The sequence below is a fragment of the Gorilla gorilla genome, chromosome 6 (assembly GCF_029281585.2).
Source record: "Gorilla gorilla gorilla isolate KB3781 chromosome 6, NHGRI_mGorGor1-v2.1_pri, whole genome shotgun sequence".
In the NCBI taxonomy this organism is placed as follows: Eukaryota; Metazoa; Chordata; class Mammalia; order Primates; family Hominidae; genus Gorilla; species Gorilla gorilla.
Genome location: NC_073230.2, coordinates 9743537 through 9764641, shown reverse-complemented (window position 1 = coordinate 9764641; position 21105 = coordinate 9743537). Strand labels below are relative to the sequence as shown.

The window sequence follows — 21105 nt, the reverse complement described above, 5'->3', positions numbered from 1 at the left end:
GATAGTCTGAGCTCTGTACGCCTGAGGGAGCTGTGTCTCTGGGAGACCGCCCTCCCTTTGGTGTGGCCTGGAATTCGTGTAGGTAGTTGGCTTTTTCTGGGGGCAGTGGTGATTTTATGAGGAGTGCTGATGGGATCCACAGACTGGGGTTGCTGGGACAAGGCAGTGCTTCACAGTGCCCTTTCCTGTAACCAGGCAAGTCTGAAAGTGGGGCTCACAGACTCTTGGGACGTAGACTGTCCTTCTGTTTGAAACTTGGTCGTCATCCTGGCAGGTGGGTGAAGTGGTATAGCAGGTCTTTTTTTTTTTTTTTTTTTTTTGAGACGGAGTCTCGCTCTGTCGCCCAGGCTGGAGTGCAGTGGTGCGATCTCGGCTCACTGCAAGCTCCGCCTCCCGGGTTCACGCCATTCTCCTGCCTCAGCCTCCCGAGTAGCTGGGACTACAGGCGCCCGCCACCACGCCCGGCTAATTTTTGGTATTTTTAGTAGAGATGGGGTTTCACCATGTTAGCCAGGATGGTCTCGATCTCCTGACCTCGTGATCCAGCCGCCTCGGCCTCCCAAAGTGCTGGGATTACAGGCGTGAGCCACCGCGCCCGGCCTCGCAGGTCTTTTTACATTGAGAAAACTAAAATCCAGGGGTAAGTAATTTGCCCAAAGTGGGCAATGTCAAGGGAATGTGTGTTGGTGGGGACCCTGATTGGGTGGGCTGGAGTCAGGAAACCTCAGCCTTGAGACCAAGCACTGTGGCTCACGTCTGAAATCATAGCACTTGGGGAGGCTGAGGAGGGAGGATTGCCCGAGCCCAGGCGCTAGAGACCAGCCTGGGCAACGTAGCGAAATCCCGTCTCAAATTTTTAAAAAAAGAAAACAAAAACAAAAACAGCAAAGAAAAAAGTTAAGTCTCTGAATATTGTCCGGAGACTATGTGTGTGACTTACACGTTCACTAAGGTTGGTTTGAAGGAGTGGTTGTGCCTTGCGGGTATACAGTGAAGTTCCTCTTCTCTAGAGTTTTGGCCACACAGCCAGAGCCCACTGGTGGTATTCATGTGGGAACTGTGAAATCTCCTGCATCTTCGGTGTTGCCAGAAAAAAATGTGCTTGTTGTACTTTTCCACATTAAGAGTCTCATTCTATTTGAATTCTTTGAAGCTTAAGCTGTGAATGCTCTCTAGGGCAACCCCCTTTATAAAAACTTAATTTTCAGTTATGCCATACATGGACAAATGTATTTTCTTTAAAAAAGAATAGAACATTGTAGATTAAGTGAAAATCCCATCCTAATTGCCATCATCTCCTGTCTGTACCTGAGCGGTGACAATTGTTCTCAGTTTGGGATGGACGCTTTTAGTTCTGTTTTCACATTTTATTCATATATGTACTCAGGAAACATATACTTCCTTATATAAGTGTGCTCATGTTTCCCTAGCGTAGTATATTTTCTAGCTTTCTTTTGTTTCTTTTATTTTTATTTATTTATTTTTTTGAGACGGAGTTTCGCTCTTTTGCCCAGGCTGGTGTGCGGTGGCATGATCTTGGTTCACTGCAGCCTCTGTCTCCCAGGTTCAAGTGATTCTCTTGCCTCAGCCTCCTGAGTGGCTGGGATTACAGGCATGTGCCATTACATCTGGCAAATTTTTGTACTTTTGGTATTTTTGTATATTTGGTAGCTTGTATTTTTGGTAAAGACGTGGTTTCGCCATGTTGGCCAGGCTGGTCTCGACCTCCTGGCCTCAGGTGATCTGCCCACCTTGGCCTCCCAAAGTGCTGGGATTGCAGGTGTGAGCCGCCGGGCCTGGCCTCATCTCCTTTTTTTTGAGACAGGGTCTTACTCTGTTGCTCAGGCTGGAGTGTCATGGCACTGATCACTGCAACCTCAAACTCTTGGGCTAAAGTGTTCCTCGTGCTTCAGCCTCCTGGGTAGCTGGATCTACAGGCATGCGCCATTAAGCCTGGCCAGTTTTTTTTTTTTTTTTTTTTTTTTGAGATGGAGTCTCGCTCTGTTGCCCAGGCTGGAGTGCAGTGGTGCGATCTCAGCTCACTGCAAGCTCCACCTCCTGGGTTGACGCCATTCTTCTGCCTCAGCCTCCTGAGTAGCTGGGACTACAGGTGCCTGCCACCACACCTGACTAATTTTTTGTATTTTTAGTAGAGATGGCATTTCACTGTGTTAGCCAGGTTGGTCTTGATCTCCTGACCTCGTGATCTGCCTGCCTCGGCCTACCAAAGTGCTGAGATTACAGGTGTGAGCCACCGCGCCCAGCCACGCCTGGCCAATTTTTAAAATTTTTTGTAGAGACAGTCTGGCTGTGTTGCCCAGGCTGGTATGGAACTCCTGGCCTCAAGCAATCCTCCCACCTGGGCCTCCCAAAATGCTGGGATTTCAGGCATGAGGCACCGAGCCTGGCTGGATTTTATATTGAAACTATTCCTGTCAAAATATCTGATTGACCGGAACATTCTGTCCTCTGACTATGCAGGATAAGGGTTTTTTCAGGGCCTGTTCTTAGGTCATGAAGCTCAATGATTGTGACATCGAGCGGGAACGGCAGTGAGTGTGGTAAGTGTGCTTGGTCGTCCAGCCTGATTTCTCGGGATCGATTAATACATGGATAGAAATATGTACAGATGACCACGGCGTATCCTGGCTCTGCCGTATACAGTCCTGCGGCCCTACATTGACTCTTTAGAACGAGGGTGAGTCACGCTTCACTTGCGGCTCATCCCATGGCATTCCATACATTCCATTTGGTTCGGAAGCTCCCTGCTGTTTGTCTGCGTTGACCTGGTGATGACTCCTTGAGTGTCATTGAGGCAGGTCCAGGGCCTTTGCTGACCCTCGGGGCTCCTTCACACTCCTTGAGTGTCAGTGAGGCAGGTCCAGGGCCTTTGCTGACCCTCGGGGCTCCTTCACCCCTGCCCCCAGCCTTCCCCTCTTGCCTGGGCGACTTCCATGCACCCTGGGCTCCCATCAGCCGTTACCTGCAGCTGCTCGCTCATGTCAGGTCTGTTCTCTGTGTGAATACGTTGGTCAGAATTCATTGCGCTGTCACTTAAAGTTTATACTTTTTTTTTTTTGAGATGGAGTCTCGCTCTTGTTGTCCAGGCTGGAGTGCGATGGCGCGATCTCGGCTCACCGCAACCTCCTCCCGAGTTCAAGCAATTCTCTTGCCTCAGCCTCCTGAGTAGCTGGGATTACAGGCATGCGCCACCACACCTGGCTAATTTTGCATTTTCAGTAGAGACGGGGTTTCTCCATGGTGGTCAGGCTGGTGTCGAACTCCCAACCTCAGGTGATCTGCCCACCTTGGCCTCCCAAAGCGCTGGGATTACAGGCGTGAGCCACCGCACCCGGCTGGTTCTAGTGATTCTTGTGCCTCAGCCTCCCCAGTAGCTGGGATTACAGGCATGTGCCACCACACCTGGCTAATTTTTGTATTTTTAGTAGAGACGAAGTTTCGCCATGTTGGCCAGGAAGGATGATCTCAAACTCCTGACCTCATGTGATCCACTTGCTTTGGCCTCCCAAAGTGCTGGGATTACAGGGGTGAGCCACCCCACTGGGCCTATTTATACATTTTGAGCAGGGTGTGGTGGCTCACACCTGTAATCCTAACACTTTGGGAGGTTAAGGCAGGAGGATCACTTCAGGCCAGGAGTTTGAGGCCAGCCTGGGCAATAGAGTGAGACCCCATCCCTATTTAAAAAAAAGATTTGTGTCTGGGCCTGGTGGTTCATGCCTGTAATCCCAGCACTTTGGGAGGCCGAGGTGGGCGGATCACCTGAGGCCAGGAATTCAAGACCAGCCTGGCCAACATGGTGAAACCCCGTCTGTACAAAAATCCAATAATTAGCTGGGCATAATGGCGAGTGCCTGTAATCCCAGCTACTCGGGAGGCTGAGGTGGGAGAATTGCATTAACCTGGGAGGCAGAGGTTGTAGTGCGCCGAGATGGTGCCGCTGCAGCCTGGTTGACAGAGCAAGACTCCAGCTCAAAAAAAAAAAAAAAAAAAAAAAAAGATTTGTTCATTTTATGGTGATTAAATTATGCCTCACAGTATTGTTTGCATTAGGGACAAAACCTTCTGCCCCATTTTGCTCCCTTCCATGACCCATTTTTTTTTTTTTTTTTTTTTTTGGAGACAGAGTCTCACTCTGTTGCCCAGGCTGGAGTGCAGTGGTGCCATCTAGCCTCACTGCAACCTCCATCTCCCGGGTTCAAGTGACTCCTGCCTCAGTCTCCCCCGTAGTTGGGATTACAGGCGTGTGCCACCATGCCCAGCTAATTTTTGTATTTTTAGTGGAGTCGGGGTTTTACCATGTCCAGGCTGGTCTCGAACTCCTGACTTCAGGTGATCTGCCCGCTGCAGCCTCCCAAAGTGCTGGGATTACAGGTGTGAGCCACCGTGACTGGCCATGACACATATTTTGGTAGTAAACTCCTGATGAGCAAACTTATTTTTATTTTTTTTACAAGTTTATTTTGTTTATATAGTTTTGTTACTTTTTTCTTTTTTTAGTTCTGGCTCTCTCCAGAAAACAGAAACCTATTTTTCTTTAACCACAGTATCTAGAATACTATCTGCTATGTAGCAGAGTCTCAAATATTTGAATAGAATTACATTTTTATAAATTTTTGTATTATATTTCTTATGTGATAAGACTTGACAACACTGCAACTATGTTTTGTTACTGGTCTTTAAACTTGCTCATCCTCTCTCTCTCTCTGTCTCTCTCTCACACACACACACACACACACACGCACACACGCACACATACACAATTTGCAAGGTAAAACGTGTCAATTTGAAGAAAGAGGAACTAACTGAATCACTGTTATGTAGAACAGATTTTGCCAGAATTTGTGGTTAGCAAGAAAGTGATGTGTTCCGGGTAGGGGAATTCTGTTTTGGTATTATTTTGTCTTTCCTGAGAAAAGCATCAAAAAAAGAGATGTTTGCCCATCCTGTTTGCTGGGGTAGTGGGAAGAGACCGGGGGTGATGGTGGTGCTGGCTGGACGTGGGTGGTTTCATAGGACCTGCTGTGTCTGAGAGGAGCCATGCGGTGATTAGAAGCTTGGAGGCTGCAGGTAGGAGGCACGGAGCCCGAGAGCGCATGGAGAGCCTGGCTGTCGGTCTCCAGCATTGTCACTGTCACCTTTTTTTTTTTTTTTTTTTTGGAGACAAAGTTTTTGCTCTTGTTGCCCAGGCTGGAGTGCAATGGTGCGATCTCGGCACACTGCACCCTCCGCCTCCCGGGTTCAAGCGAGTCTTCTGCTTCAGCCTCCCGAGTAGCTGGGATTACACATGTCCACCACCGCACCTGGCTAATTTTTGTGTTTTTAGTAGAGATGGGGTTTCACCATGTTGGCCAGGCTGGTCTCGACCTTGGAACCTCAGTGATCCCCCCGCCTTGGCTTCCCAAAGTGCTGGGATTACAGGCGTGAGCCACTGCACCTGGTCCGTTGTCACCCTCTGAGAAACTGGAGCGCCCCCACACTGCATATTTCTACTATAGAATCACCAAAAAAAAAAATCACATAACCAGACTTAAGGGGCAGAAGTGCTTTGTGAGAAGTGTTTTTGGGAAAATATTGGCATTAAAATATCAGGTAGGGTCCCTTTTGGGAGGACTGAGGAGGGATGTGTGTTCAGCTCCGGGAGGATCTGGTCTGCCCTTCCTGCTGTTTTCTGTTGACTGGGTCGTAGGAGGCACTTTGCTGTTTCTGTTGTGTGTAGCAGGGGTTTAATGGGGGTCTTTTTAGCTCCCTATAAGCATTTTGAAGTTTGCGTGTTATGGAAATCTGAAGTGAAATTACACAAAGTTTGATTAACCCCAGGAAGTACTGTAGGGGCCGGAGAAACTCAGGTTAGGTAATATCTTTCAAGAAGCGCAGTTACGTTATTTTCCAGGAATCTTCCAAAACCTGCTTTGTGCGGGTGTCCACCAGGAGCCTGATGAGTGAGCTGTCATCAGACCCAGTAATACGCTGTTGTTGTGTGAATTGGCGCTTTCGGAAAATTTTCTTATACAAGTGATACAACCACAATCGCAAACATTTCATAGACAAATCACCTGTAGTTCCACCCCTTTTAACAGCCGTTGCATTTTAATATATTTCCTTTTTTCCTGTGCATTGCTTTGTATGTAGTTATCATCATAGTGAATATGCGTCTTTATAGTTAGTTCCATTCACTTGACATTTTTCTACACTGCTAGTTTTCATAATTTTCTACTTAGTGTCTGTATAATAGTGCATTAAGGAATATAAAGTTGTGCTTCGAAAGTGCTAATATGATAAAATTTCAGTTAAAAAAAATTTCAGTTAAAGATATTCTTGCCACATGTTTTCCAGAAAATGATTTGTTAAATGGAATCCACATTAAAACTTGTCCCGGAGGCTGGGCGCGGTGGCTCACGCCCGTAATCCCAGCACTTTGGGAGGCCGAGGTGGGTGGATTACAGCCTGGCCAACATGGTGAAACCCCGTCTCTACTAAAAAAAAAAAATACAAAAATTAGCCAGGCTTGGTGGCATGCGCCTGTAATCCCAGCTACTCGGGAGCCTGAGGCAGGAGAATTGCTCGAGGTTGCAGTGAGCCGAGATCACGCCACTGCACTCCAGCCTGGGCGACAGAACAAGACTCTGTCTTAAAAACAAAAAACGAACAAAAAAACGACTTGTCCCGGGTTGGGCGCAGTGGCTCATGCCTGTAATCCCAATGCTTTGGGAGGCCCTACAAAGCCTGATAAGGGATAAGACTGAATGAAAAGCGAGGGAGATGCTGTACCAATTAGGCTGGTAGTTCCCTCTGGCGGGAAGAAGGCACCCAGATCTGTCAGGGATGCAACAGAAGGAGCGTTTCCAGGGTGCCGCCGTCTTTATTTTTTATTTTGTAGAGACAGGGACTCACTACGTTGCTGAGGCTGTTCTTGAACTCCTGGGCTCAAGCAGTCCTCCTGCTTCGGACTCCCAAAGTGCTGGGATTACTGGTGTGAGCCACTGCGCCTAGTCTGGCTGTCTTTAATTCTTGGCCTGGATGGTGGTTACACGTGTTTGGTAAATAATTTTGTTCGAGTGTTCATAGAAGTTTTATAGTCCTTTCTGTGCATGTGTAAAGTATTTAATAATACAAAATAATACAATACAGGCTGGGCATGGTGGCTCATGCCTGTAATCCCAGCACTTAGGGAGGCCGAGGCAGGCGGATCACCTGAGGTCAGGAGTTCGAGACCAGCCTGGCCAACATAACGAAACCCCGTCTCTACTAAAAATACAAAAATTAGCCAGGCATGGTGGTGGGCGCCTGTAATCCCAGCTACTTGGGAGGCTGAGACAGGAGAATCACTTGAACCCGGGAGGCAGAGGTTGCAGTGAGCTGAGATTGCACCACTGCACTCAAGCCTGGGCAACAGAGCAAGACTTTATCTCAAAAACAAACAAACAAACAAAAATACAAAGTGTTGGGGGAAAACCTGAGGTTCCTAAGATAATTTTGTAGGACTATCTGGACTGACTGCCTTGGTATTCATGCCCCAAGTCTCGTTGGATTTACCCAGAGGGAGGTGCCTTTAGGGTGAAATCCCTTTTCTTGCCTCAGTGTCCGCTCCTAACAGAGGGCACTGCAGTTGATCAGCAGAAGAGCTCCCCTGCCTCCAGCCGTTTCTGAGACCTGAGTGCTGCTGGCTCAGCCCGGTGCTCTGTTGAGTCCGGCTGTTTCGGTGACCCCCGGGCAGCACAGCAGGAAGGAGCACCCAGACCCTCCGGCGTCTGCAGGAACAGCAAGGCTTGTCTGGGAACCTCACTCTCAGCCAAAAGCCAAAAGCAGCTCTCTGGCCAAAGCTGTCAAGGAGAGTCAGATGATATTCATTACTGGGCACAGTTCATTATCTTCAGGAACGAAATTTCACCTCCCAGCTCCTGAGAAATTCCAGTCCAGGCTGGGGGTGGACCTGTCTTTCAAGAACTGGCCACTTAGTGCCCGTGTTTTGCACCAAAAGGAGATTTGAAATTGCATTTTCAGCTCTTCAGAGTCTGGGGAGTGTCTCTGTGCGTGCAGTTTCTTATCTCAGGACGGCACGTGCACGGTTAGCCTTCCTTCCTTGGCTAGATAGGACAGGAGGGACACTCCTGGAAGCTTCTGCGAAGTTTAAAGTGACCCTGTGTTATGTGCAAATGGGCGTGCTTCCCTCCAAGGTGGGCTACTCAGTGAGGGGACCGTATTCCCATCTGCCCCTGTCCTTGGGGAGATGGAATTTTTTTTTTTTTTTGAGATGGAGTCTCGCTCTGTCGCCCAGGCTGGAGTACAGTGGGGCAATCTCCGCTCACTGCAAGCTCCGCCTCCCGGATTCATGCCATTCTCCTGCCTCAGCCTCCCGAGGAGCTGGGACTACAGGCTCCTGCCACCACGCCTGGCTAATTTTTTTGTATTTTTTTAGTAGAGATGGGGTTTCACCGTGTTAGCCAGGATGGTCTCGATCTCCTGACCTCGTGATCTGCCTGCCTTGGCCTTCCAAAGTGCTGGGATTCCAGGAGTGAGCCGCTGCGCCTGGGAAGATGGATTTATGTGTAGTCGGTCCGTCTTTGCAGAGCAGGGGCGGGAGAATGAGTCCCACTGATCCCCAGCTCTTTTTTTTTTTTTTTTTTTTCTGAGGCGGAGTCTCGCTCTGTCGCCCAGGCTGGAGTGCAGTGGCACAATCTCAGCTCACTGCAAGCTCTGCCTCCCGGATTCATGCCATTCTCCTGCCTCAGCCTCCCGAGTAGCTGGGACTACAGGCGCCCGCCACCACGCCTGGCTAATTTTTTTGTATTTTTTTTAATAGAGATGAAGTTTCACTGTGTTAGCCAGGATGGTCTCGATCTCTTGACCTGGTGATCTGCCTGCCTCGGCCTCCCAAAGTGCTGGGATTACAGGTGTGAGCCACCGCGCCTGGCCGATCCCCAACTCTTTGAGAGCCTGGACAATGTGCTCTGCATTCTCCTTAGGGTCTGTGTGTGAACTAACAAGCTGAGAAGTAGGTAGTCCTAGCCTCACTTCAGAGATGAGGAAACTGAGGCATACAGAGGTTTGGTAATGAGTTAGGAGACAGAACTCGACGCTGGAGGCAGGGCCTGGATAGCAGTCGAAATTGAGGACTAGCTGAAATAGGTCCAGGGCAGAATCACCTTCCCATAAGACACGCCCGCCAGTGGGCCATGTCAGTTTACCATCACCATGGCAACACGTGGATGCCCTTTTCCATGGCAATGACTGGACAACCCGGAATTTACTACCCCCATTCTAGAAATTTCTGCATAAATCACCCCTTAGTTTGCATATAATTAAAAGTAGGTATAAATATGAGTGCAACACTGCCTCTAAGTTGCTGCTCTGGGTGCCCTGGTAAGGGGGTGGTTCTGCTCTGCAAGGAGCAGGACCTCTGTTGCTGCTGTGCGTGCTGCTGCTTCGATAAAAGTTGCTAACACCATCGGCTCAGCCTTGAATTCATTCCTAGACAAAGCCTAGAAGCCTCTGGGCTAAGCCCGAATTTGGGGGCTGGCCTGCCTTGTATTCATATGTCCATGAGCACACGGCCAATAGGTGGTGGTGCTGGGATTCACACCAGGCGTGGGGCTGCAGCTGGGACATGAGCAGTGTGGCCTGGCCTGTGAGGGTCTCTGTTGGATTTGCGTCTGGCCACGTTAAGCAGCCATTCGTAGGCATGGAGCTTTCCCTCTTCAGATGGTTTTCCTTAGAGGGAGATAGTTGCACAGACCTTTCTGATAAATAACACCCTAGACAATTGTGCTAGGTCCTTTTTATCTTTTCAGAACAGGAATGCACTTTAAAGTTAGGAAACAGAACGTAATGAAAGAGCATGTAAATTCAGAATGCCTGTTGTGAGTGTTGAAGTCATTTTGTGGGAGAATGGTTACTTGTCTCGTTCGAGGTTGGGTTTAAGCTCCACAACAGGGGCTGGGCACAGTGGCTCACGCCTGTAATCCCAGCACTTTGGGAGGCCAAGGTAGACAGATCACTTGAGGTCAGGAGTTCGAGAACAGCCTGGCCAACATGGTGAAACCCCGTCTCTACTAAAAATACAAAAATTAGCTGGGCATGGTGGTGTGTGCCTATAATCCTAGCTACTTGGGAGGCTGAGGCAGGAGAATCACTTGAACCCAGGAGGTGGAGGTTGCAGGGAGCCAAGATTGCACCACTGCACTCCAGCCTGGGTGACAAGAATGAAACTCTGTCTCAATAATTTAAAAAAAAAAAGAAAAAAAGACCAGCCTGGGCATTACATAGCGAGACCTTTTCTCTACAAAAAAATGAAAAAATTAGCCAGGCATGGTGGTACGTGTCTGTAGTTCCGGTTACTTGGGAGGCTGAGGCAGGAGAATCGCTTGAGCCCAGGAGACTGAGGCTACAGTGAGCTAAGATCGTGCCACTGCACTCCAGCCTAGGTGACAACAAATCAAGACTCTGTCTCCAAAAAAAAGAGAGAAAGCTTTGCAACGTGTCTACTGAAAATATTTAGTTCATTCTGGACAACTGGGTGTAGACAGTCTGTTTCCAGTTGAGTTGAACATAAAATCTCCTTGAATTGTCAGCTCTGAAAAAACAAATCACTTCTTGAATTTTGTGAGGCACAGGCTGAGTTCCCTTAAACGCGTTAAGATAATCTGAGCATCCTGGTTAACCAATCTTGGAGTTTTGGGGTCTGTAAGACATCAGATGAGAGTCCAGCCTTCTGTGCATGGAAAACTAGGTCTTCGTGTTCAGTGCAAATTTAGCCGTGGGGGAAAAACTGACTAAATATTTCTCTTCCTGTGACATTTTTCACAGTTCCTAATTTGTTCTTGCTGACTTCTGAGGCGTTATATTTTCTGGTTGATTAATTGCGTTCCTGGTTGTCTACCCTTAAGGCAGCCGGGAGAAGGAAGTGCGCCTTCTTCCTTGCTGTGCTTGCCATAGATCAATCAAGGTTTGCTGAAATGGATTTAATTGTATCTCACTTGGCCCATTATGCTGGCTGACTGCTTGGAATTTTCTTGGAGGGACCTTATTTGGTGGCCAATGAAGATTCTTCTCCATTTGGCCTCGATGAGGATCAAGACAGACTTAGCCCTGTCGGATATTTTGGAATATTTTCACTTTCATGTCGGGAGACCCTAGAAAAAACCGGAGTCACTTTCAGACCAAACCAACCACCAGCCAGGAGGAGGGTTAAAAAAGAAAACGCAAGAAACCAGGCATGGGTGGCATTTAGTTAAACAGAGACGAGGACTCTTTTTGGAACTCCAAACTCCTACTTGGTAAGTTATTCCAAGATTCCCCCAATTTGCTAAAATAGTATTCCTTTTTAACTCCGGAACAAATCGCTGGGCCTCCCCTCAGATAAACATTCCCGAAATGAGAGACCCGAGAGGTGTTTTGAGGAATGAGCTGAAGGCGAATGGGCCCTTTCAGAAGGGGGTTCCGGGGGATTGGTGGGACGGATGGCTCTGATGTCCTTGGCTGGCTCCGCTTGTCCCTTGACTCTGATTTGAGTCAGAGGAAATCATCTGAGCGGTGAGTATTTCCAGCACCACACTTCAGTTTTGTGACGTGGAACCAGTGATTTTTTTTTTCCCCCTTTGTGGTCTGGTCTCTTGCATCTCCCATGTCCTGCTTGTGTGTGGGTGTGTGTGGCTGTGTGTGGGGGGTTCATATGCAGTTCCCTGGGTCTCAGCGATGGATGGCCTGTGCTCTGTTTGTAATCATCCATGGAACCTCAGGCGTGGTCTGGTTCCTGATGAGAACAAGATGCCGTTGTCCTGTCGAGGAACCTAGCTCTCTGGGGAGCCCTGACCCTGGTCAGCAGCTTGCTCCGTCTGTGGTTTGATCTGGGAATTTGGTATCAGGAGTATAGGCCCATTAAAAAAGAAAAGCTCAGACCAGGCACGGTGGGTCACGCATGTAATCCCAGCACTTTAGGAGGCCGAGGTGGGAGGATCACTTGAGGTCAGGAGTTTGAGACCAGCCTGGCCATCATGGCGAAACCCTGTCTCTACCAAAAATCCAAAAAATTAGCCAGGCGTGGTAGCATGTGCCTGTAATCCCAGCTGCTCGGGAGGCTGAGGTATGAGAATCTCTTGAACCTGGGAGGTGGAGGTTGCAGTGAGCTGAGATGGTGCCACTGCCCTCCAGGCTGGGGGACAGAGCAAGACTCCATCTCAAAAACAAAAAACAAACAAAAAAAACAAAACCAAAACCCAGGCTGGGTGTGGTGGCTCATGCCTGTAATCCCAGCACTTTGGGAGGCTGAGGCGGGTGGATCACCTGAGGTTAGGAGTTCGAGACCAGCCTGGCCAACATGGTGAAACGCTGTCTCTACTAAAAATGCAAAAATTACCTGGGCGTGCTGGTGCATGCCTGTAATCCCAGCTACCCGGGAGGCTGAGGCAGGAGAATTGCTGGAACCTGGGAGGCTGTGGTTGCAGAGAGCCGAGATTGCACCACTGCACTCCAGCCTGGGGGACAGAATGAGACTCCGTCTCAAAAAACAAAACACAACAACCCAAACCAAAAACAAAACAAAAAAGAAAAGCTCAGAGCCTGGGCGCCATAGTGAGACTCTGCCTCTACAAAAAAAATAAAAAGTTAGCTGCACATGATGGGGCAGGCCTGTAGCCCCGGCTACTCGGGAGGCTGAGGCAGGAAGATCACTAGAGCCTGGGAGTTCGAGGTGATCTCGAACTGTGCGAGCTGTGATCGCACTACTGTACTCCAGCCTGCACGACAGAGCGAGATCCTCTCTAAAAATAAGAGTAAAGGAAAGCTTGGGCCCTGGGCACCATGCTAGGTGCTTTAACATTTTTTGTGTTTTTTAGTGTTTCTTTTAAAAAAAAATTTTCATTTCAGTAGTTTTAGGGCTGGTTTTTGGTTATGTAGATGAATTGTTCGTTGGTCAAGGCTGGGTTTTTATTGTACTTGTCACCAAAATAATGTCCATGGTACACAGTAGGTAATTTTTCATCCTTCACCCCCTCCCGCCCTCTGAGGGTCCAGTGTCCGTTATCCCACTTCTGCCTGCTTTTGTGTACCCGTAGTTCAGCTCTCACTTATAGGTGAGAACATGTGGTATTTGGGTTTCTGATCCTGAGTTACTTCACTTAGGATAATGGCCTCCAGTCTCATCCAAGTTGCTGCAAAAGACATGATTTCATTCTTTTCTATGACTGAGTAGAATTCCATGATGTACATGAACCACAGTTTCTGCATCTACTCATCGGTTGACGGGCACTTAGGTTGATTCCATATCTTTGCAACTGTGAATTGTGCTGCAATAAATGGGCATGTGCAGGTTTTTTTTTTTTTTTTTTTTTTTTTGCGGCGGGGTTTTGCTCTTGTTGCCCAGGCTGCAGTGCAGTGGCACAGTCTCGGCTCACTGCAACCTGTCCCTCTTGGGTTCAAGCGATTCTCCTGCCTCAGCCTCCCAAATAGCTGGGATTATAGGCACGTGCCACCATGCCTAGCTAATTTTGTATTTTTAGTAGAGATGGGGTTTCACCATGTTGGCCAGGCTGGTCTCGAACTCCTGACCTCAAGTGATCTGCCCGCCTCGGCCTCCCAAAGTGCTGGGATTACAGGTGTGAGCCACCATGCCCATCCCCTTTTTGATGTAATTATTTCTTTTCTTTTGGGTGATTACCCAGTAGTGGGACTACTGGATTGAATGGTAGATGTGCCTTTAGTTTTCTGAGAAATCTCCATACTGTTTTCCACAGAGGCTGTACTAATTTCATTCCCATCGGTAGCGTATAAGCATTCCCTCTGTACCACATCTACGCCAACATCTGTTGTTCTTTGACTTTTTAATAATAGCCATCCTGGCTGGGGTAAGATACTATCTCATTGTGGTTTTAATTTGTATGTCCCTGTGATGGATTAGTGATTTTGAGCATTTTGCATATATTTGTTGGCCATTTGTGTATTTTTTTTTCTTTTTTGAGACAGTCTCACTCTTGTCGCCCAGGCTGGAGTGCAATGGCGTGATCTCGGCTCACTGCAACCTCTGCCTCCCAGGTTCAAGCGATTCTCATGCCTCAGCCTCCTGAGTAGCTGGGATTACAGGTGTCCACCACCATGCCCGGCTAATTTTTGTATTTTTGTAGAGATGGGGTTTAACCATGTTGGCTAGGCTGGTCTCGAACTCCTGACCTCAGGTGATCCACCCGCCTCGGCCTCCCAAAGTGCTGGGATTACAGGTGTGAGCCACCACTCCCGGCTATTTCAAAATATCTTAATGTTACATCACATTAAATAAGGTATTAAATAGCTCCATTTGTATAGCAATCAGGCAAGAGAAATAAAGTGCATCTGGATTGGAAGAGAGGAAGTCAAACTATCTCTGTTTGCTGATGATATATTTTACCTAGAACACCCTCAAGACTCTAGAAGACTCCTAGATTTGAGAAAAGAATTCAGTGAAGTTTCAGTTTACAAAATAAGTATACACAAATCAGTAGCACTGCTATCTGCCAGCAGCGACCAAGCTGAGAATCAAATCAAGAACTCATTCCCATTTACAATAGCTACCATAACAACAACCAAACACCCTAGGAATATAGTTACCCAAGGATGTGAAAGATCTCTACAAGGAGAACAATAAAACACTGATGAAATAAATCATAGATGACACAAACAAATGGAAAAACATCCCGTGCTCGGGGATTGGGAGAATCGATATTGTGAAAATGACCACACTGCCCAAAGCAATCTACAGAGTCAGTGTGATTCCTACCAAGATACCAACGTCATTTTTCACAGAATTAGAAAAAAATCCAAAAATTCACATGGAAACAATGAGCCCGAAAAGCCAAAGCAATCCTAAGCAAAAGGAATGAATTTGGAGGGATCGCATTACCTGATTCAAGTTAATCTCTAAGGCTGTAGTAACCAAAATAGCATGATACTGATATAAACGTGCACACAGACCCATGGAACAGAATAGGAACCCAGAAATAAAGCTACATTTTTACAAGCAGCTGATCTTTGACAAAACATACAAAAACATATCACTGGGGAAAGGACGCCCTGGTTAATAAGTGGCGCTGGGAAAATTGGATAGCCACATGCAAAAGAATGAAACTGGGTCTCTCTCTCTCACCATATGCAAAAATCAACTCAAGACTTAAATCTAAGACCTGAAACTATAACAGCTCTAGAAGATAACATTGGGAGAACTCTTCCGGACATAGGCCAAGGCAAAGAATTTATGCCCAAGGCCCCAAAAGCAACAGAAACACATTTCCTTTTTTTTTTTTTTTTTTGCTGGGATTACAGGCGCCCGCCACCATGCCTGGCTAATTTTTGTATTTTTAGTAGAGACAGGGTTTCACCATGTTGGCCAGGCTAGTCTTGCACTCCTGTTCTCAGGTGATCCACCTGCCTTGGCCTCCCAAAGTGCTGAGATGACAGGTGTGCGCCTCCGCGCCTGGCCTCTTTTTTTTTTTTTTTTTTGAGATGGAGTATCCCTCTGTTACCCGGGCTGGGTGCAATGGCACGATCTCGGCTCACTGCAGCCTCCGTCTCCTGAGTTCAGGCAGTTCTCGAGCCTCAGACTCCCGAGTAGCTGGGATTACAGGCGCGTGCCACCACGCTTGGCTAATTTTTGTATTTTTATTATGCTGTTTCACCATGTTGGTCAGGCTGGTCTCGAACTCCTGACCTCAAGTGATCTGCCCGCCTTGGCCTCCCAAAGTGCTGGGATAACAGGTGTGAGCCACCATGCCCGGCCTGGCCTCTTTTTTTAATTTTTGAGATGGAGTCTTGCTTTGTCACCCAGGCTGGAGTACAGTGGCGCTATCTTGGCTCACTGCAACCATCACCTCCTGGGTTCAAGCGATTCTCCTGCTTCAGCCTTCCGAGTAGCTGGGATTGCAGGCACACACCACCACACCCAGCTAATTTTTGTATTTTTGTATTTTTAGTAGAGATGGGGTTTCACCATGTTGGCCAGGGTGGTCTCGATCTCCTGACCTCATGATCCACCTGCCTCGGCCTCCCAAAGTGCTAGGATTACAGGCGTGAGCCACCGCACCCGACTGAGCATCTTTTCAGGTGCTCATTGGCCATTTCTGCATCTTCTTTAGATAAAGGACTATTCGAATTTTTTGTACATCTTTAAAATTAGGTAATTTGGCTTGTTTCAGTGGCTCATGCCTGTAATTCCAGCACTTTGGGAGGCCGAGGTGGGTGGATCGCTTAAGCTTAGGAATTGGATACCTGCGCTCATGTGATCCTCCCACCTCAGCCTCCCAAAAGTGCTATGATTACAGGCGAGAGCCACTGTGCCCAGCCTGGTCTCACTTTCTTGGTGGTGTCGTTTGCAGCACAGCAGTTTTAAATTTTGATGAAGTTCAGTTTATCTGTTTTGTTATGTATTTACTTATTATTTTTAGGTATAAGGTCTTACTCTATCACCCGGGCTGGAGTGCAGTGGCATGATCGTAGCTCACTGCAGCCTCAACCTGGGCTCAACTGATTCTGCCACCTTGGCTTCTTGGGTAGCTGGGACTACAAGCATGAGCCACCATGCCTGGCTAATTTTTTATTTTTGTTTTGTAGAGGCGGGATCTTGCCGTGTTGCCCAGGCTGGTGTCCAAATCTAGCCTTGAGGAAACCCTCCCACCTCAACCTCCCAAATTGCTGGGTATTTTGTTCTTTTGTTGCTGTGCTTTTGGTGTCATATCTAAGAAGTCTTTGCCTGGGCCGGGCACAGTGGCTCACGCCTGTAATCCCAGCACTTTGGGAGGCCAAGGCGGGTGGATCACGAGGTCAGGAGATCGAGAGCATCCTGGCTAACACAGTGAAACCCCATTTCTACTAAAAATACAAAAAATTAGCCGGGTGTGGTGGTGGACGCCTGTAGTCCCAGCTACTCGGGAGGCTGAGGCAGGAGAATGGCGTGAACCTGGGAGGCGGGGCTTGCAGTGAGCCGAGATCCCGCCACGCGCTCCAGCCTGGGCAACAGAGCAAGACTCCGTCTTAAAAAAAAAAAAAAAGAAGTCTTTGCCTAACCCAAGGTCATGAAGATTTATGCCTATATTTTCTGCTAAGAGTTTTGTAGTGGTAGCTCTTGCATTTAGGTCTGTGATCAGTTTTGAGTTAGTTATCATATATGGTGTGAGGGAGGGGTCCAGCTTCATTTTTTTTTTTTTTTTTGAGATGGAGTCTCACTGTGTTGCCCAGGCTGGAGTACAATGGTGGGATCTTGGCTCACTGCAACCTCTGCCTCCCAGGTTCAAGTGATTCTCCTGCCTCAGCCTCCCAAGTAGCTGGGATTACAGGCATGCACCACCACGCCTGTCTAATTTTGTATTTTTAGTAGAGACAGGGTTTCACCGTGTTGGTCAGGCTGGTGTCGAACTCCTGACCTCAGGTGATCCATCCACCTCGGCCTCCCAGAGTGTTGGGATTACAGGCGTGAGCCAGTGCGCCCAGCCATGCCTCATGCTTTTGAAGGTGGGTACCCACTTGTCCGTCATTAGATGTGTTCTGGGCGCACCTGTGGTGTGCTCCTCCCGTGATAGGCAGCAGTGGGAAGCCACAGCTCTCTAAGGGAGTGTTTGTTTTAGTTTGGGAGAAGCCTGTGAATGAGACAGGTTGAGGAAGGTTGAAAAAGGAGAGTGAAGCCAGTTGTGGGAGTGTGAAGGAAGGAAGGACTGATAGACCCTTAACCGGGGTGGGAAGTACTTCATTGTTGAAGTGGGGTTTGAACTGAGCTTGGAGCCTGGAGAGAACTCATTTCAGAAATTCTCAGTAATCAGGACCAGGGGGTTGGGTCTTACGAGACTGGTTTCCTTTTTTTTTCTTTTTTCTTTTTGAGACGGAGTCTCACTCTATAACCCAGGCTAGAGTGCAGTGCCATGATCTTGGCTCCCTGCAGCCTCTGCCTCCTGGGTTCAAGTGATTCTCTTGCCTCAGCCTTCCGAGTAGCTGAGATTACAGGCATGTGCCGCCACACCCAGCTAATTTTTGTATTTTTAGTAGAGACAGGGTTTCGCCATGTTGGCCACGGTGGTCTCGAACTCCTGAGCTCAGGTGATCTGCCCACCTTGGCCTCCCAAAGTGCTGGGATTACGGGTGTAGTCCACCACATCCGGCCTAGTTTCTTTCTTTTTTTTTTTTTTAAACAGGGTCTCTTCTGCTCCCTAGGCTGGACTGCAGTAGCGCAATCATAGCTTACTGCAGCCTTGAACTTCTGGGCTCAAAGGACCCTCCTGCCTCAGCTTTGGAAGCAGCTGGAACTACAGATTCACACCACCACGCCTGACTGGTTTTTTTTTTTCTCTTTTTTTGGTAGAAATAGGGTCTTGCTGTGTTGCCCAGGTTGGTCTCAAACTCCTGGGCTCAAGTGATCCTCTCCAGCCTCAGCCTCCCAAAGTTCTGGGATTGCAGGCGTGAGCCAGTGCCCAGCTACAAGACTGTTTATACTTTGCTTCAAGGTAGAAACACTGAGACCATTTCAGGAAGACAGCAACCTTCTCCTCTGACTGTAGGTTGGTTGTCCAGACAATGCGGCAGTGTTTCCTCACCTGGGTTCCTCCTCCTGTTCTCCTGGGGGAAAAGGATGTAGCTGAGAATTGGCAGAGAGGCCGTGGTGGAGGAGGGAAGATTCTCTGCCTCGTGTGGAGGTCACTCTTGGGACTCAGTGTGGCAGGGTCTGTTGACCATGTTCTCTTTGTGTCAGCAGCTTTTGCTTGGTGCTGTGGCTGACTGAGGCGCAGTCCCCATCACCATGAGACCTCACAGGTGCTGGGAGGGCATGCAGCTGTCGCCCTGCCTCGGCCACCCTCCTGGCCCCAAATTAAGTTATATGGCTTTCTTGCTCACGGGAATTAGATTATTTTCATTCATTCAGCAGATGTTTATTTAGCATCTATTATGTGCTGGGCACTGTTATTTTTCTTTTCTTTTCTTTATTTTTTGAGACAGAGTCTCATTCCATCACTGAGGCTAGAGTGCAGTGGTGTGATCTCGGCTCACTGCAACTTCTACCTCCTGGGTTCAAGAGATTCTCGTGCCTCAGCCTCTGGAGTAGCTGGAATTACAGGCATGCACCACCGTGCCTGGCTAATTTTATTTGTATTTTTAGTAGAGACTGAGTCTGACTGTGTTGTCCTGGCTGGTCTCGAACTCCAGGCCTCCAGTGATCCGCCCATCTTGGCCTCCAAAAGTGCTGGGATTACAGGTACGAGCCATCGCACTGGCTTTATTTATTTATTTTTTCATTTATTTAGAGGCAGAGTTTTGCCCTTGTTGCCCAGGCTGGAGTGCCATGGTGTAATCTCAGCTCACTGCAACCTCCACCTCCCAGGTTCAAGCAATTTTCCTTCCTCAGCCTCCGGAGTAGCTGGGATTACAGGTGTGCACCACCATGCCCGGCTAATTTTTGTATTTTTAGTAGAGGTAGGGTTTCACCATGTTGGCCAGGCTGGTCCCGAACTCCTGACCTCAGGTGATCCACCCGCCTCAGCCTCCCAAAGTGTTGGCATTACAGGTGTGTGCTATCACGCTGGCCTTATTTTTATTTTTTGAAATGGAGTCTTGCTCTGTTGCCCAGGCAGGAGTGTAGTGGCTCGATCATGGCTCACTGTAGCCTCCGCCTCACCCTCCCGAATAGCTGGGACTATAGGTGCGTGCCATGGTGCCTGGCCCGAATGGCTTTTTTATACCCACGTGAACAGTACTACGTTTTACTAACAGAAAAGCATCAAATAAGACTTTTCTTCCGAAACTATGTTCAGAGAGTGACTGCAGTATTGCCTTGGCAATCTAGTGAATGTGTCCTCACCGCGTTAAAAAAAAGAGAAAAACAGAATTTTTGCTTCCTCCCTGAGAATTGGGAATATGGAACGGTGGTTATAACGTAAAGGGAAAAGCATCTAGATGGAACAGTGAACTAATGGATCGCAACTGTGTTAAAAGAGGCACAGGCCTCCTGGAACGAGGGGAGACGGACGGAAAATGCTGAATGTTGGCCCGTGTGCGAGGCAGCTGGAGCTCTTGCTGGTGGGAGTGTAAATTGGCTCAGTCACTTTGGAAAACTGAAATATTTACCAAGCTGAACATATGCAGATCCCGTGATCCAGCAATTTCACTTGTAGATATGTTATGGAGCCAACAGAAAGGCACACATATGTCCACCAAGAGCCACGTGCTGGAATGTTCGTAACAGCACCGTGTGGAACAGGGAACCCTCCCAGATGCCCTGCAGCAGAGGGAGGAGGAGGCGACGAGGACACATAGTCACGCAGCGGCGCCCACCACAGGGGCAGCCATCGCCCCACAGCCACGTGTACAACAGGTCTCGCAGCCTGATGCTGAGGGAAAGACGTCAGGAACAAAGGAACTGACTTTCGACCGTGGTTACATAATATAAAAACAGGCCAGGTGCAGAGGCTCACACCTGTAATCCCAGCACTTTTGGAGGCTGAGGAAGGAGGATTGCTTGAGACTGGGAGTTGGAGACCAGCCTGAGCAACATGGGGAAACCTCATCTCTACAAAAAATACGAAAATTATCTGGGTGTGGTGGCATGGGCCTGTGGTCCCAGCTACACTCAGGAGGCTGAGATGGGAGGATTGCTTGAGCTGGGGAGGTCAAGGCTACAGTGAGCTGTGACTGCATCACTGCACTCCAGCCTGGGTGACAGAGTGAGACCCTGTCTCAAAAACAAAAACCCCAAAACAGGCAAACCCCCAAAAAACCCCTGAGCTTGAGAAGTCAGTGGTTACTCTTGGGGTGGTGACTGACAGGTTCTGAGTGGGCATCGATGCTAATTCTGCTGTTGCTTCTCTGGGTGCGATGGCACTGGGGCACTCATGTAGAAAACTCACTGAGCTGAGCAGTCAAGAAACACCTGCCTGGAAACGGTACCCATCAGCTCTAGAAAGCACTCACTTTGAGTAGGGAAAGGGAGAGGAGGGGAATGACGTGTGTCTGTAACATGGTGTGTGTGTGTATTTTCACTGTAAATTTAATATATCCATGACAGAAATTTATCTCTGGATGCCATAAAAATATTCACTAAGATTTTCTACAAAGACAGTGTCTGAATTTTTTTTTTTTTTTAAG

General features: G+C 48.2%; 1 protein-coding gene across 4 annotated transcripts in view; it reads left to right on the top strand.

Moving 5' to 3' along the window:
- Window positions 1–21105, top strand: part of SNX8 (sorting nexin 8) — a 98040-nt gene that overhangs the window by 45425 nt on the left and 31510 nt on the right. The window contains exon 1 of one of the 4 annotated variants that reach the window (XM_019031150.3): window positions 10931–11297. The exons of 2 other annotated variants lie outside the window; for them this stretch is intronic. The gene's annotated coding sequence lies outside the window, so the exon portion shown is untranslated. Of the gene's footprint in view, window positions 1–10930; window positions 11298–11530; window positions 11554–21105 lie in introns of those variants that run through there. One more of the 4 variants, XM_063708348.1, reaches the window with a different exon arrangement.